The following is a 15,043-nucleotide window of genomic DNA, read 5'->3' as shown; positions in this document are numbered from 1 at the left end:
TGGTTTTACCCACTCCTGAACAGGAATTCCCCTACAGCATACCAGATTAGTAGTCATTCAGCATGTACTTGAGGGCCACTTTTAAGCAGTAATAAAATACTATCAAAGGCATTCTTTCATTTTTGGACATTCTGGTTTCAGGAAGAGTTTCTTTATATCCAACCTAGATCTTTCTCTACAATATATAGCCATTCTTCCTTGTTCTGTCCTCTGGAATAAGCAGAATATGTTCATCTTTCCACATGACAGCCCTTCAACTATATATCAAGACATCATGGTGATGAAAATCACTGCTCAAGTTGTGGGGGAACAAGAAGTTTCCATAGATGCTTCTATTGACCTAAGGATTGTAAAAAGCCTAACCTTGTTTAAATGATCACAAATTCTTGATGAATGAATTCAAGGTAAATGACAGTCATGCTATTCATTATGTGATAATACTCTTGAGGTGATGCAAAATCAATGGAAATTAGAAAGTGAGAATGAACTTATATAAAAACATGTTTATACCCATGAGAAGCTAAGTTCTTTATATTATATATTTTTATATTACAATTTATTTATATTGTCATCCATATGCACATGTATATTTTTAAGTTACAAAATTTTTTTCTATATTCCCTTCCCACCCTGCTCCTCTCAGCAGTGAGCAGTCAGGTTAGCATTGTACATATATATTTTTGATAAACATGTTTACAGATTAGTTATTTTTGGTATGAGGAATTAGGATTAAGGAAAAGAGATATTTAGGTAATTTTTATAAAGTGTTCATCAGATTCTGAAGGTTCTTTTTCAGAAATTTTTGTGTTTTTCTTCCTCTGGATGGGGATAACATTGTCCATAGTTGGTCTAATATAGTTGTCCTAGCTCTCTGAACTGCTTAGAGGAGCTGTTTCCATCAAGGTCGATCATTTCACAATGTTGATATTAATGTGCGCATTGTTCTTTTGTTTCTGTTCCTTTTGCTCAGCATAAGATCCTATAAGTCATTTCATACTTTTCTAGAGTCTGACCATTTATGGTTTCTTATAGAACAATAATATTCCATAGTATTCATGTACCACAACTTGTTTAGCCATTCCCCAATTGATGGGCATCCCCTTAATTTCCAATTCGTTGCCACTACAAAAAGAACTGCAAAAGGAACTTGAATATTTTAGGAGATGTGGGACTTTTCCAATTTTTGATGATTTCTTCAGGATATAGGCCAAGAATTGGAATTGTTGGGTCAAAGGGAATGAACATTTTTATTGTTCAATGGGCATAGTTCCATATTGTTCTCCAGAATGGTTGGATCCATTCACAACTCCACCTGCAATGCATCAATGTCCCAATCCTCCTACAACCTCTCCAATATTGATCATTTTCCCTTTTCCTCATATTGAACAATTTGATAGGAGTGAGGTAATACCTCATTGTTGTTTTAATTTACAGTTCTCTAGTCAATATTGATTTGGAGAATTTTTTCCCATAAGATTATATATAACTTTAATTTGTTCATTTGAAATTCATATTCTTTGACCATTTAACAATCGGGGAATAGCTTTCAGCCTTATAAATTTGATGCAATTCTCCATATATTTCAGAAATGAGACTTCTATCAGAACTCCTAGGTATGAATATTGTTTCCCAGCTTTCTGATTTCCTTCTAATTTTGGCAGCATTTATTTTATTAGTGCAAAACCTTTTTAATATAGTCAAAATCATTCATTTTGCAGTTTATAATGTTTGTCATAAATTTATATCCTTTCCATAGATTTGAAAAATAGAGTATTTCTTAGTTTATTAATTTATATTATCTTGAACTTGCTGAGGTCAAACTATCTGATCTTTGAGAGTTGTGACCCTTCTCTGACTCAAGACCACAGTTTTCCTCTTGACTTCTGCTGCCAAGTCTTACTACTGGTGTGCATACGGTCTCCCATTTCTGGTCCTTTGGCTCAGAAACCTCTGTCTCTAGTAATCATACCAATATACTAAGGACATCTAGATGGTGTAGTGGATAGAGCACTGGCCTTGCAATGAGGTGGATGGGAGTTTGAATACAGCCTCTGACTTACTAGCTGTGTGACCTTGGACAAGTCACTTAACACTGATGGCCTCACACCCAGGGGCATCTCCACTTGTCCTGATTCTGATATGGTCACTGGACCCAGATGGCTCTGGAGGAGAAAGTGAGGCTGGAGACTTAGTACAGTGCCCCTCACTCAAATCCAATTCATGTGCTTGTCATGGCAGCACCTCCCTGATGTCATAGTCTTCTTCAAAAATGAAGGATGAACATTATTATTGCCAATACACTACATGACTGAAATTCTACTTGAAAGAGACAGCAAAATGACATAGAATAGAACATTAGGCCTGTCATCAAGAAGACCTGATTTTTAAAATCTAAATCAGATATCTACTGGTTATATGACTTTGGGCAAGTAACTAAATCTCAAATGCAAAATGAGGAAAATCATTACCCCTAACTCCCAGGATCATGGTAAGGATGAAATGATATACTATTTGTAGAACATTTAGCATAGTGCCTAGAACATAGTTGTCATGTTAAATGTTTCTTCCCTTCTTTCCCTGATTTTATGTTTCTTTCTCCTTCCTTAGTAAGACCTGTTCAACCACAACTTTTTTCCCCTTCTTTCCTTCTTGGGAAGTCCTACTTGGTTGTACAGAAGAACATTATTAAACCTAAAATTGATACAAGCTTAAGGTTTTAAAGAATTTTCTATCTATGGATTATGTGAAATATCAATAAAATTTCTGGGGAGGAAAAAAACACATTCTGCTTTTTGCTAACCTCTTGTCCATTACAAGGTCATGAATTAAACAATATGACTTCTCAATTAACACTCTCCCCCCATCAGATCCCATGTCTTCATTGCAATTTTTACCTTTCTTTCTTGTACTTTCTTGTTTTCTGTTTCATCTATTTTTTCATGTTCTCATTTTTTAATGTTTTCCAGTCTCTAATATTTTTCTTTTCTTCTTCCAATCTTTCCATTGTGATAATGAAATTGCATTGTAAAAATCACATTCTGTATGTGAGCCAGAGCCCAGTCTCAGCATGAGAATGGCATATTGTCTTATGGAGACAGGTTGGCTTGTTTCCTGGGAATCTGATGGTAATGAAAAGGCAGGCCTTCACAAAAATTCATTTTCAATGTCACAAGGAGTGGGAAATGCCACTCATCTTGTTGAGGCATGTGTATGAAACCGTTCACTGACATATTATACTTGATTACCAGTTTCTATAGGGAATATATTTGAAAAGGTCAGCAAATGTTGTCAAAGGGGAAAATAGATTTTGTCACTGCTCCATGAAGCAGGATTTTAGACAATATCTGAGAATGCGGTCCATGACCACTGACAAGATATGTACCAGATAGACTGATGAACATGGATATGAAGCCCATCTGCTATCAAAAAGTCATCTTAATGTACACAAAACTGTTCTAGATAGGGAGAAAGAAATAGATCTCAATTTTATTCCACTCTCTTGGGGTCCTTCGAGGAAATCAGATGTGTCTCGTGTAGAGGAATCATTGAAAGAGTTGGTCTTCTAGGAAATTAAGAACTGATACTTCAAGACGTTTTTAAGTAAAGGAATGACTTTGTCTATTCAAGTTTGATAGACATGGATTAGAATATAATTATTTCAAATGCTCATGCCAGATGGAATGGTGATTAACAGAACTATATGATGATGGAGGGAACTTTTTAGTGTCATATCATAATAATCTCTAGCTCATTCTTGTTAAATATATTTTTTATAGGGTGGCTAGGTGGCACAGTGGATAGAGCACTGACCCTGGAGTCAGGAGTACCTGAGTTCAAATCTGGCCTCAGACACTTAATAATTACCTAGCTGTGTGACCTTGGGCAAATCACTTAACCCCGTTTGCCTTGCAAAAACCTATATATATATATTTTACAACTTCATTTTTTCATAAAATATATAAACAATTTTTAACATTCATCTTTTAAAATTTTTCTCCCTCCTACTTCACCCTCAGAAAGCAAGCAACTTTATGAAAATTATACATGTGCAAAGTTCAATATTTGTAATTATAACACAATGAAAACAAAAAAAGACATTTACAAAGTCTTTGGATGATTCAAAGTTGTAAGATAAAGCTAACATATTGAAATAAATAATCAGTACCAATAAACATGCTGTAAATACAAATAACATGCTAAAGAAACAAAAGAAAATATAACTAGTTAAAAACCTGACACAATTAACATTATTTTTTAACATGCAGCATGTGCAATCATCTAAGGATATTGGACTTGAATTCTCTCTGTCTTTGTCTTTGTCTTTCTCTGTCACATACATACATACATACATACATACACAACTTAGAGTTTTTATTGGGATGGGTAATGTGGCACAATGGAAGGAACAGGCTCTTAAGTATCAGAACTTGCAATTAAATAACACCTTTAATGCTTCAAACCCATGTATCCTCGGGCAACTCCCTAAACATCTCTGTGACATATTTTCCTTTACTGTAAAATACAAGGATTGAATGATAGGAATTCTGAGTTCCATACAGCTTTTCAATTATGATATTTTGATGAAAATCTTAATATATGCCTATAATTTGACAGGGTCACTAAAAATATAGTGATATCTTTGGATAGTTTTAATGAAAAACATGTGTTTGCATCCAGAAAGATAACAGTTCCATTGTATATCTTACTATTCCAACCACATATAAAATATGGTGCAAAGTACTAGGCATTACATTTCATATTATTAGAAAGAAATTAATTCATCTATTAGAATGGAAATGGAGGAAATAGGAGATTATAAAAACAGAATTGATTACTATTTTCAAATGTATCAATGATAATCTTGTTGAAAAGACATTGAACAAATTGTGTATCAACTAAAACCAACAAAGAAATAATAGGGAATCAATTTACATTCAAAATAAAGATATCTAACAATGTCCAACAAAATCCAACAATGGAATATGTAACTTGAAAGTTGCTTCTTTATATATATTATAGTTGCTTCTTTATATATACTATCATATTTGAGCCTCACAATAGTCATGTGAGATAGATCATATTATTCCCGTTTTGTGGATGATGAAAATGAGACTCAGAGAGTAATTTGTAATATTGAATAATATTGAATAATATTGAAGTAATGTGGTTAGTTAGTATGTTGAAAGAAAACTGAAGACCCATTTGACAGAAATACAGTACAGGTATGTATTGAATTGAATGAGAAATCAGATTAGAATCAAGGCTGTTTTAATCAATAGTTCTCTGATTAATAATGACCTAGAACATATTTTTACATTACTATAAATTGGAAAATTGATTTTTCATGTCCTTTGATCACTGATCAATTGAGAAATGACTTTATAAATCTAAAAAAGTTCGTTGTATAGTTTAGATATGTGACCTTTATCTGACAAACTTTCTGAAAAATTTCCAAGATGCTCTGCTTTTCTTCTAATGCTGGCTACATTTGTTTCATTTGTACAAAATGCTTTTAATTTAATGTAATTGAAATTGTCCATTTCACACCTAACTTTTCTCTCTGTATCTTGCTTATTCATAAATTGTTTACCTATTCATAAGTCTGAGAAGTAATATGTTCCATGTTCAAATTTTTTTGTAAAATCCCTCTTTATATCATTTTGATTGGTCCATACCCCATTTCTTTCATACCACTTTTCAATTTTCCCAGTTTTTACCACATAATGAATTCTTATACCAAAATATTAACTTTTTATATTTGTCAAATACAGTTATCCTAGCTCTCTGGACTATTGAAAGGAGTTGCTTACATCAAGGTTGTTCATCTCATAATGCTGTTGATGTGTGCATTGTTCCCTTGGCTCTACTCCTTTCACTCAGCATCAGATCCTGTAAGTTATTCCATGCTTCTCTACAGTCTGATGACTTGTGGTTTCTTATAGAACAATAATATTTCATAGTATTCATGTACCATAACTTGTTTAGCCATTCCCCAATTGATGGGCATCCCCTCAATTTCCAATTCTTTGCCACTACAAAAAGGTCTGCTATGAATATTTTGGAACATTTTTACAGTTTCTTCAGGATATAGGCCAAGAATTGGAATTGCTGGGTCAAAGGGAATGAACATTATTATTGTTCATTGGGCATAGTTCCATATTGTTCTCCAGAAAGCTTGGATTCATTCCCAACACCACCAGCAATGCATCAAGGTCCCAGTCCTCCCACAACCTCTCCATCATTGATCATCTTCCCTTTTTCTCATCTGGGATAATCTAATAGGTGTGAGATGATACCTCATTGTTGTTTTACTTTGCATTTCTCTAACCAATACTGATTTGGAGCATTTTTTCAAAATATTATAGTTAGCTTTAATTTCTTCATTTGAAAACTGTATGTTCATATCCTATGTTCATTTATCAGCTGGGAATGACTTGTGATTTTATAAATTTGATGTAATTCTCTATATATATTTTAGAAATGAGACCTTTATCAGAATTCCTGGTTGTGAAGATTGTTTCTCAGCTTTCTGCTTTTCTTCTAATTTTGTCAGCATTGATTATATTAGTATAAAAACTTTAATATAGTCAAAATCATTCATTTCGCAGTTCATAAATCTGCTCTAATTCTTGTTTGCTCATAAATTTATCGCTTTTTCATAGATCAGATAGAGTAATTTTTGGTACATAATTTATCTATGGTATCTCTCTTTATGTCAAAATTCTGTACCCATTTTGACCTTATTTTGCTATAGGGTGTGAGATGTGTATCTATGCCTAGTTTTGGCCATACTATTTTCCAGTTTTCCGACAATTTTTGTCAAATAGTGAGTTCTTATCCCAGAGGCTGATGTCTTTGGGTTTATCAAATAGTAGATTGCTGTAGTCATTTACTTCAGTTTCTTTTGAACCTCTCTTAATCCACAGATCCATTACTCTATTTCTTAACCAGTACCAGGCGGTATTGATGAGTGCTGCTTTATAGTATAGTTTTAGATCTCACTTTTTTTCATCAGTTCCCTTGCTATTTTTGCTCTTTTGTTACTCCAGATGAATTTTCTTACTAATTTTTTTTCTAGCTCAATAAAGTAGTTTGATTGGTATGGCACTGAATAAGTAATTTAATTTGGGTAGATGGAACTTTCTCTAGCTGTGGAGGGTATTTTCCATCACAAATCTTTTGGAACTGTCTCTGATCACTGTATTGCTGAGAAGAATTAAATCAGTCAGAGTTGATCATCATGAAATACTGCTTTTAATATGAAATTCACTTGCTCACGACTTCTTACAGAACAATAGTTTTCCATTACGTTTATAGGCCACAACTTGCACAACACTTTTCCTAATAACATTATCTGGGTGAAAGGGTGGGAAATTACCAATGAGAATTAATTGAGCTGTCTTTTTATTAGGCAATGGACATCAGATGTGATTATATTAATCAAAAAAATTCATCATCATCATCATCATGACATTTTATGGTGCTTTAAAGTTTGCTAATTGCTAGGGAGTTAGAACACTGATCCTAGAGTAAAGAATATCTGAATTGAAATCTGGCTCAGACACTGCCTTTGTGGTACCTCTTTTCTGCAGTTTCCTCAATTGTAAAATGGTGAGGATAATAGATTATACCTCCAAGTGTCAAAATGAATATTAAATGCTATTACAATTGTAAAATACTTAGCATTTTAGTAAATTCTTAAATGTTTCTTTCCTTTTTTGCTTTCTTTCCTCTTTTCTTCCTTCTTTGATTCTTCTATTTCTTAATCTCCTGCTCCCTATAGAAAAAGGAGTAACACTTTTCTATCTAGAAGAAGAGAAATGCCAATTCATCAAGTCTCTATCAGATTTTTCTTACTTTGGGAGAAAGAGGATAACCACATTCTTTCAGTATTTTCTTGAACTGCCTATATTCCTAAATTTCATCTTCTATGAGAATATTTTCCTGATCCTCCACAATGCTAATTCCTTCCCTCTCATCATCATTTCAAATTTATTCTGTATATAACATACTTGTACAGTAAATTCTGCTATAAAATGACATGCATTCCTAAAAAATCATAGTACTATATAAAATTGCATAATAAAGGACACAGGGTTTATAGAGAAACTGGAATTAGGGTCGCAGCTCTCAAAAAATTTGTAGGCAACATACTTAAAAAAAAGATAGCAACCTAACAAAATAATAGTACAGTTTTATACATGATAAAAAATATATAAATACTATAAACAGTAGTGATTGCTTTCCAGTTACTTGGTGTTTGATCTGTACCACAGTTTCCACAGTTGGGGGTGGGGGTAGGGGTGAAATTGGAATGTGTAGAAATAAATCTGCTTTCATCTGTCTGTAACTTCTACAGTACTAGATAATATTCTGTAAATGACACTTTACCTTGACTAAGATCAAATGTTTCCTTATGGAACTGGATTTCGAAAGGATTGAAGTTTATGAAATGGTAACATTTTCTGTACTCTCTCTGTTCTAAAAAAACTCATACATAAGTGAATGAAAATTTATATTCTATTCAAATTGTTCTCTAATATATCAGTCTCATAGGAAAAAAGGAAAATTTCAAAGCAAATGTTTAAATTGTAGTTTTATTTGCATATGTAGCAAATAATTGAGCGAGAATAATTTATGTGTATTCATTAGCAAACTTTAAAGTCTTAGCTATTACTTTTGTTCATATACATACATATATCTAATCATGTATATTTTTGCTCACTGGGTTTAGCAACTCCAAATGGGCTGGCCAGTACAGGGTGCTTGAGGCTTTACCTGGAGTGTTTGTAAAATTGATTTGTGGCCAATTCCCTAGGCCTGGATGGGTGGGGGTAGCAGCTGGGTCTGAATTATCCTTAAACAATGTAGGCTGGGCCCTTGGGCTATTTAGTTAGTCTCCTTATTATTCATTCATTACTGAGAGAGATCTGCAACCCAACCCTGAGCCTAGGGAGGTGGGGAGGTTGTTACTGTGTTTGTTCTAGGAAGAGTCTTTTTCTCACAGAGCTATGCTGGGGGGGGGGGGGGGGGGGGGGGGGGGGCTCAACTGGAAACACAGGGACTCTGCTGAAAATATGAGGCCTATTGTGACCCTAGTCTCCTGGTCAGTGAAGCTGACCATATTGATGTCTAGCCACTGTGCTGGAGCTCTCCCACCCACTGTGCTGCTCTCCTGCTAGCTCATAAAATCAAAGCTTCTGAGACTGTGGAGGTTAGTCCTGAGTCTTGCCCCATAGTCCCTGAGCAGGGTCTTTGTTTTCTGCCCTAGCTCACCCATGTTTCCCTGACACAGACTTTGTTGTTAGATGTTCTTCTCTGGATTTTGTGGATCTGAAGTCTGTTAATAGGTTTGAGTCATATTAATTCTAAGGGAAAGGCAGGAGACCTTAGCACAGGGCCTGGCTTCTCCATACCATCTTGACCTGAAGTCAAAAAACTCTCATTATCCTTTTGATATGGATTCATTTTCCAGGGGAAGACTTCTTTGAAAACTGGATTAAGCAAGTTTAGAAGGGCCCTTATTGGAGTTTAATCTTCTGGATGCTGAATTTTTTTTGATCACAGTAATTCACTGGGGTGACTATCTGAGTTTGATCTACCCCAACTTCATGAGGGAATACTTGACATATTTCCCTTTTTTTATCTGCTTATCAGATGAAAATCAAATGAGATAATATATATGTAAAATGCTTTGCAAATGTAAAAAGACATTATAGGTGCTGGCTAAGGCAATGTAAATCATGATTCTGGTATGTATATCTGAGAAGACTAAATGTTTCCCATAAACACAAAGGATCTCAGAGATAACTAGAGTGCCTAATAATGATGCTTTATGTAAAAGCAAGAGCATCAAATTGGAAGCTAAGAATTCTCAATTATAGCTTCAGTTCTGTCACTTATAAGTTTTGTGATTTTTGGGAAAGATGTCTCTAGGCTTAGTTTGCTCCTCTGTAAAATGATGGGGTAGTATGTCAAAATCTTTAAATTTTTTACTGACTGAAAACTTTCCACAACTTTGACATTCTTCCATTACTGGAATACATAGATAAAGTAAAGGAGGTCTTCTCAGCTTAATTCCACATTATCTGTACTATGAAGGCAGACTCTTTCACAACTGGCAGAACATCCCTGATCTGTTCTCTTCCAGTTTCTTTCTTGAAATTCTCAACTTGTGAACGCTCCCACTTTCAGGAGGTTATATAGGAAAAAACAATAAGATTGTAGAAGAAAAACAATAATAAAAGAAACTTCTTAGGAAATAGATAGAATTTTTAAAAACCCACTTTATTGCTAATAGACTCTCTCTCTCTCTCTCTCTCTCTCTCTCTCTCTCTCTCTCTCTCTCTCTCTCTCTCTCTCTCTCTCTCCCCCCTCTCTTTCTGTCATCATTTGCTATAAAAAGTTAATGTGCAGACAGGAGAATGTTTGCTGTGGTCTTCTGTGAGCCCTGCTCTAAGGTTTTTGTAAAGTATTGAGTCATATGAGATTTACTAGCAGTAAATAAACAATATTTAATTTTGATATTAGCATCTAGAAATTATTCTTTGTGTCTTTCCACATTCCAAATTTCTTTCTGTTGACATTTAATGATTCTGGGAGTTCAGTGGTGCTCCTACTATTGAGGTATTTAATTAAATGGAGCTTAAATATGTTGATATATAAGACACCTCTGAATTAACATAGCTGATGTGGAGCCAGGGTGAGTTTGAGAGTGGAAGAGTTCATGGCAGTTAGTTCCCTTTGAAAGAGATTGACTGTTCCAAAGAGCACTCAGAATCCCTTTTATAAAGATTTGACAAGCCTGTTGATTTGATCTTTCTGAATCTAGCTTAAGCTTGCCAAAATTTTCAATTTCTGAAGGATTACTAGCAAATAGAAGTGGTGCTAAAACACTAGGAGAAGGGAAGTTTTATTGAAATCCCCCCTAGATTTAGATCACAAACTTAGAAAGAAAAAGTGCTCTCAAGATTTTTTTCAGAATAACTAGCTGGCTCCTATGTTCCCCCAGAATCTGATTCAGCATTGATAATAAATATTTTCATATTCTGCTAATGATGATATTGTTTGCATATTTTTCCACAAAAAAAGAAATTACTCCCAACCTTCATTATATTTAGATTAATCCCAAATGAATTATATTGTTAGAACTGAATAAGGTCAAGAGGCTATGGAAAAGTTTATAAGCAAGTTCCCCATATCCTGGATTATTGTTTTCCACTAATAACATGATCAGTTTATGAGGTAAGGAAACAAATGTAGTTTATGTGAATGACACTGGTTAGAGACTTGGTGTAAAATTAGGCTAAAACTAATTATTAAAATAATCATTTTAATTTATCTTTTAAAAATATTATTTATAGTAATTTTTTGCTGGATTTCTATGATTCTTTGCCTTTCAAGGCATTGTACACAGGTACGTATGTATTCTACCTGTGAATAGGGCTAGAATTGAGGTGTTTAGAAGATAATCTGGTACAGCAATCATTTTACATATTGACACTGAAATTTAGTATATTAAAATATCTAATTCAAATAATGGAACTCAGATGATATATATCTAATCCTTGACAGATCTAGAATTTGAGCACATCTAAGTATAAGTGGTCATTATAGTACTATTTTGATATACAATGAAAGGTTACCAATACATTTATACTTTCCACATCATGTATAGTTAAGGCTGCAGTGGCCCTGTTTTTTGGCCTTCCCTTCATACCAGTAAAGTCTGAATACTTTTATTTTTTTAATGGAGGTGTTCCATTAACTTATTGTAAAATTCAGGCTGATATTATACTATTCTATACAGATATTTTATGCATTTGTGAGTTTCTAAATTTTTTGATTTCATTTACAGCTTCCACAAAATGATCCCAAAATACTCCTTTAATTTCTTATGTTACTTGTGTTATATCAGATCTGTGATGGGGGAAAGTTGCAATGTGGAAGGATAACTTTATCAGGAATTCTCAAATCCAAAAGGCAGCATACATGCAGTTAGGATTAATAAGAAAAGCAATCACCAAACTCATCACTTTTATGTGTAACATAACAAAGTGATAAGCCTAGCTAATTTTTGTTCACATTCACAGAGCTTAGGAGATCACACAACTTTCAATTGAAGTATCTTGTATCTCAATAGTCTAGATATTTTAGAGATCAGTGGTAAAGAAGGAAATGAGGTTTGACATTGTTGTAGAAATACAAAGGAAAAATTATCTGGGTCCCATGTGTTGGGCTAAGATATCTTTAGAATCACACAAATATATGCCAGGCACACATCTGATGTTTCTGTTCCTGGGAAAACTGAAACTAGAGGATTCCCTGATGTTCTAAGATTCAGAGGTTCTGACTATAGGAGGTACAAAGCCAAAATTATCTAAGAAAAGATAACTGGCTCAGGTTTTAAAAAGAAAATTGGTTAAAGCCTCAACATTGGACTATGCAGTAACATGGGATTCAGGAGCAGTCATGACACTTCTAGCCTGAGAGAGGTAGGAAGAACTAGTCTCTTCTACTACAACTACTTAAATAAAAGAAAGAAATTCATGGATAGAAACTTTGTGCCCTACTCATAAACCAATGTGATCTTGTCCCTGTAATTATTTCCCAAGAGATCTGTTATCTGCTAAGAGTTCTACAAATAACAGTTTTCCATTTGTGGCACATTAGACAAACAAACCAGGCACAGACAAAGTTTTTTGCTGGTCACTCAGTCAAAGAGCATTTATCAAACACCTATCATGTAAAGTGCTAAGGATTTAAGGAAAGGCAAGGGTTCCTGCTCTCCAGGAGCTCACAGTCTAAATGGAAATACAATATACAAGCAATTATGTATGAACAAGTTATTACCTGAATAAAAAGGAGATAAACACAAGAAAGGTATTAGACATGAAGAGTATCTAGGAAGACTTCTTATAGAAGGTAGGATTTTAGCTGGAACTTAAAGGAAGACAATTAAGGCAAGAGGTGAATTTTGGAGAAAGGTAATTTTAGATATAGCAAATGGTCAATGAAAATTCCTAGAGTGAAAAGATGGAGTACTTTATGCAAGAAAAAAGAAAGAAACAAGTGTCTGCATCACAAAATGGAGAGGGGAGTGGTGGAATTGTTTTAGAAGATTTTATATTCCATCCTGAAAGTAACAAGTAAACACTGGCATTTATTGAGTATAGGGATGATGTTGTCAGATGTTCACTTTAAGATCTCTTTGTCAATTGAATGGAGGTTGGACTGGAATTGGGAAAGATTTGTGGGAAGGAGACTAACAGCAGAATACTGCAATAGTCCAAGTGTGAAGCAATGAGGTTTTGCATCAGGATGGCAGAAAGAGAAGAGAAGGGGACATATATAAGAGATGCTATAAAGGCAGAAATAAAAGAACTTCACAACAGATTGAATATGGGAGATTTGATTAAGAATTAAAACCACTTTGGTTGTAAGCCTAGGCCAGTTGGAGGATGGTGGTGCCCTTGATAATGAAAGGGATTTACAAAGGGGAGAGGGCTTTGAGGAAAGAATGATTCCAGTTTTGAATACATTGAATTTAAGATATTTATGGGATATACAATTTTAGATGTCTAACAGGTAGTGGGCTATATGAGACATTAGGTCAACAGAGAGGTGAGTGATGAATAAGTAGATATGAAAATCATCAGCATAGAGGTGCTAATTCAAACTGGAACTCATTATATTCAATCAAATGAAATACTATAGGGACAGAAGAGGGTCCAGGACAGAGTAACATGGGACAACACAATTATTAGCCTTAACCTGTACAATGATATAACAAAGGAGACTGAAAAGGAGCAGTAGGAAAAAAGAAAAAATAAGAGAATAATAGTATCATGAAAAGCAAGAGAGAAGAGCATATCAATAAGAGGAGAGTGATTGGCAATGTCATAAGCTGTAGGAAGGTCAGGAAGAATAAGGATTAAGATAAGGCCATTGTTGTTGTTGTTCACTCTTTCAGTTATGTCCAAGTCTTCATGATCTCCTGCATGTCAGACCCTTCTATCCTTCACAGCCTTTCAAAGTCTGTCTAATTTCATGCTCATTGTTTCCATCACATAAACTATCCATCACATCTTCTTTTCTTTTTCCTTTCAATCTTTCCCAATGTTGAGTCTTTTCCAAGTTTTTCAGCTTCTGCTTCAATGTTTGACCTTCCAATGAATAGCTTGGACTCATATCAAATGAATTGTTCTCCTTGTCCAAAGGACTCTTGAAAATCTTCAGCACCACAATTCAAAAGTATATATTCTGTGATGCTCAGCTTTCCTTATAATCCAAATCTCACATTGCTCCTGGAAAAGCCACAGCTTTGACTATTTGGACCCTTGTTGGCAATGTGATGTCTCTGCTTCCTTCTAAGGACCTAATGTCATTTAATTTTATGGCTGCAGTCTCTGTCCGCAATCATTATTGAATCCAAGAATATAAAATCTGATACTGGTTCCATTTTTTCTTCCTCTATTTACCATGAAATGAAGGGACCAGTTGCCAGGATGTTAGTTATTTTTTTTTATGTAAAGTTTCAAGTCAGTTGTTATACTCTATTTCACTCTCATCAACAGGTTTCTTAATTCCTCTTCACTTTCTGCCATCAGATGTGCCATTTGCATATCTGAGATAGTTGACATTTCTGCCAGAAATCTTAATTCATCCAATCTGACATTTCACATGATATATATTTCATTGAAATTAAATAAATAAAGGGACAATATGAAGTCTAGTCATATTCTTTTCTCAAACTTAAGCTTATCAGTTTCATGTTTGATTTTAATTACTGCTTCTTGACCTACAAATTCTGGTCCCAGCATTCTATTCACTGTGCTACGTAGACTGGTCACAAAGGTTATTAGAAGTTGCAATTAAGAGAACTCTGACAACAACAGTTTCAGATGAATGGAGAGATAAAAAACAGACTGTAAACAGTTAAGAAAAGAGTGAAAGAAGGGAAGTGGAGGGACCTAACTTCTCAAGAAGTTTAGCCACAAAGACAAGAGTGGAATGATATCTAGCAGTGATAGAGAAAGAAAGA

Source organism: Macrotis lagotis, chromosome X (genome assembly GCF_037893015.1).
Source record: "Macrotis lagotis isolate mMagLag1 chromosome X, bilby.v1.9.chrom.fasta, whole genome shotgun sequence".
Lineage (NCBI taxonomy): Eukaryota > Metazoa > Chordata > Mammalia > Peramelemorphia > Peramelidae > Macrotis > Macrotis lagotis.
Note: the sequence above shows the minus strand (reverse complement) of the source record.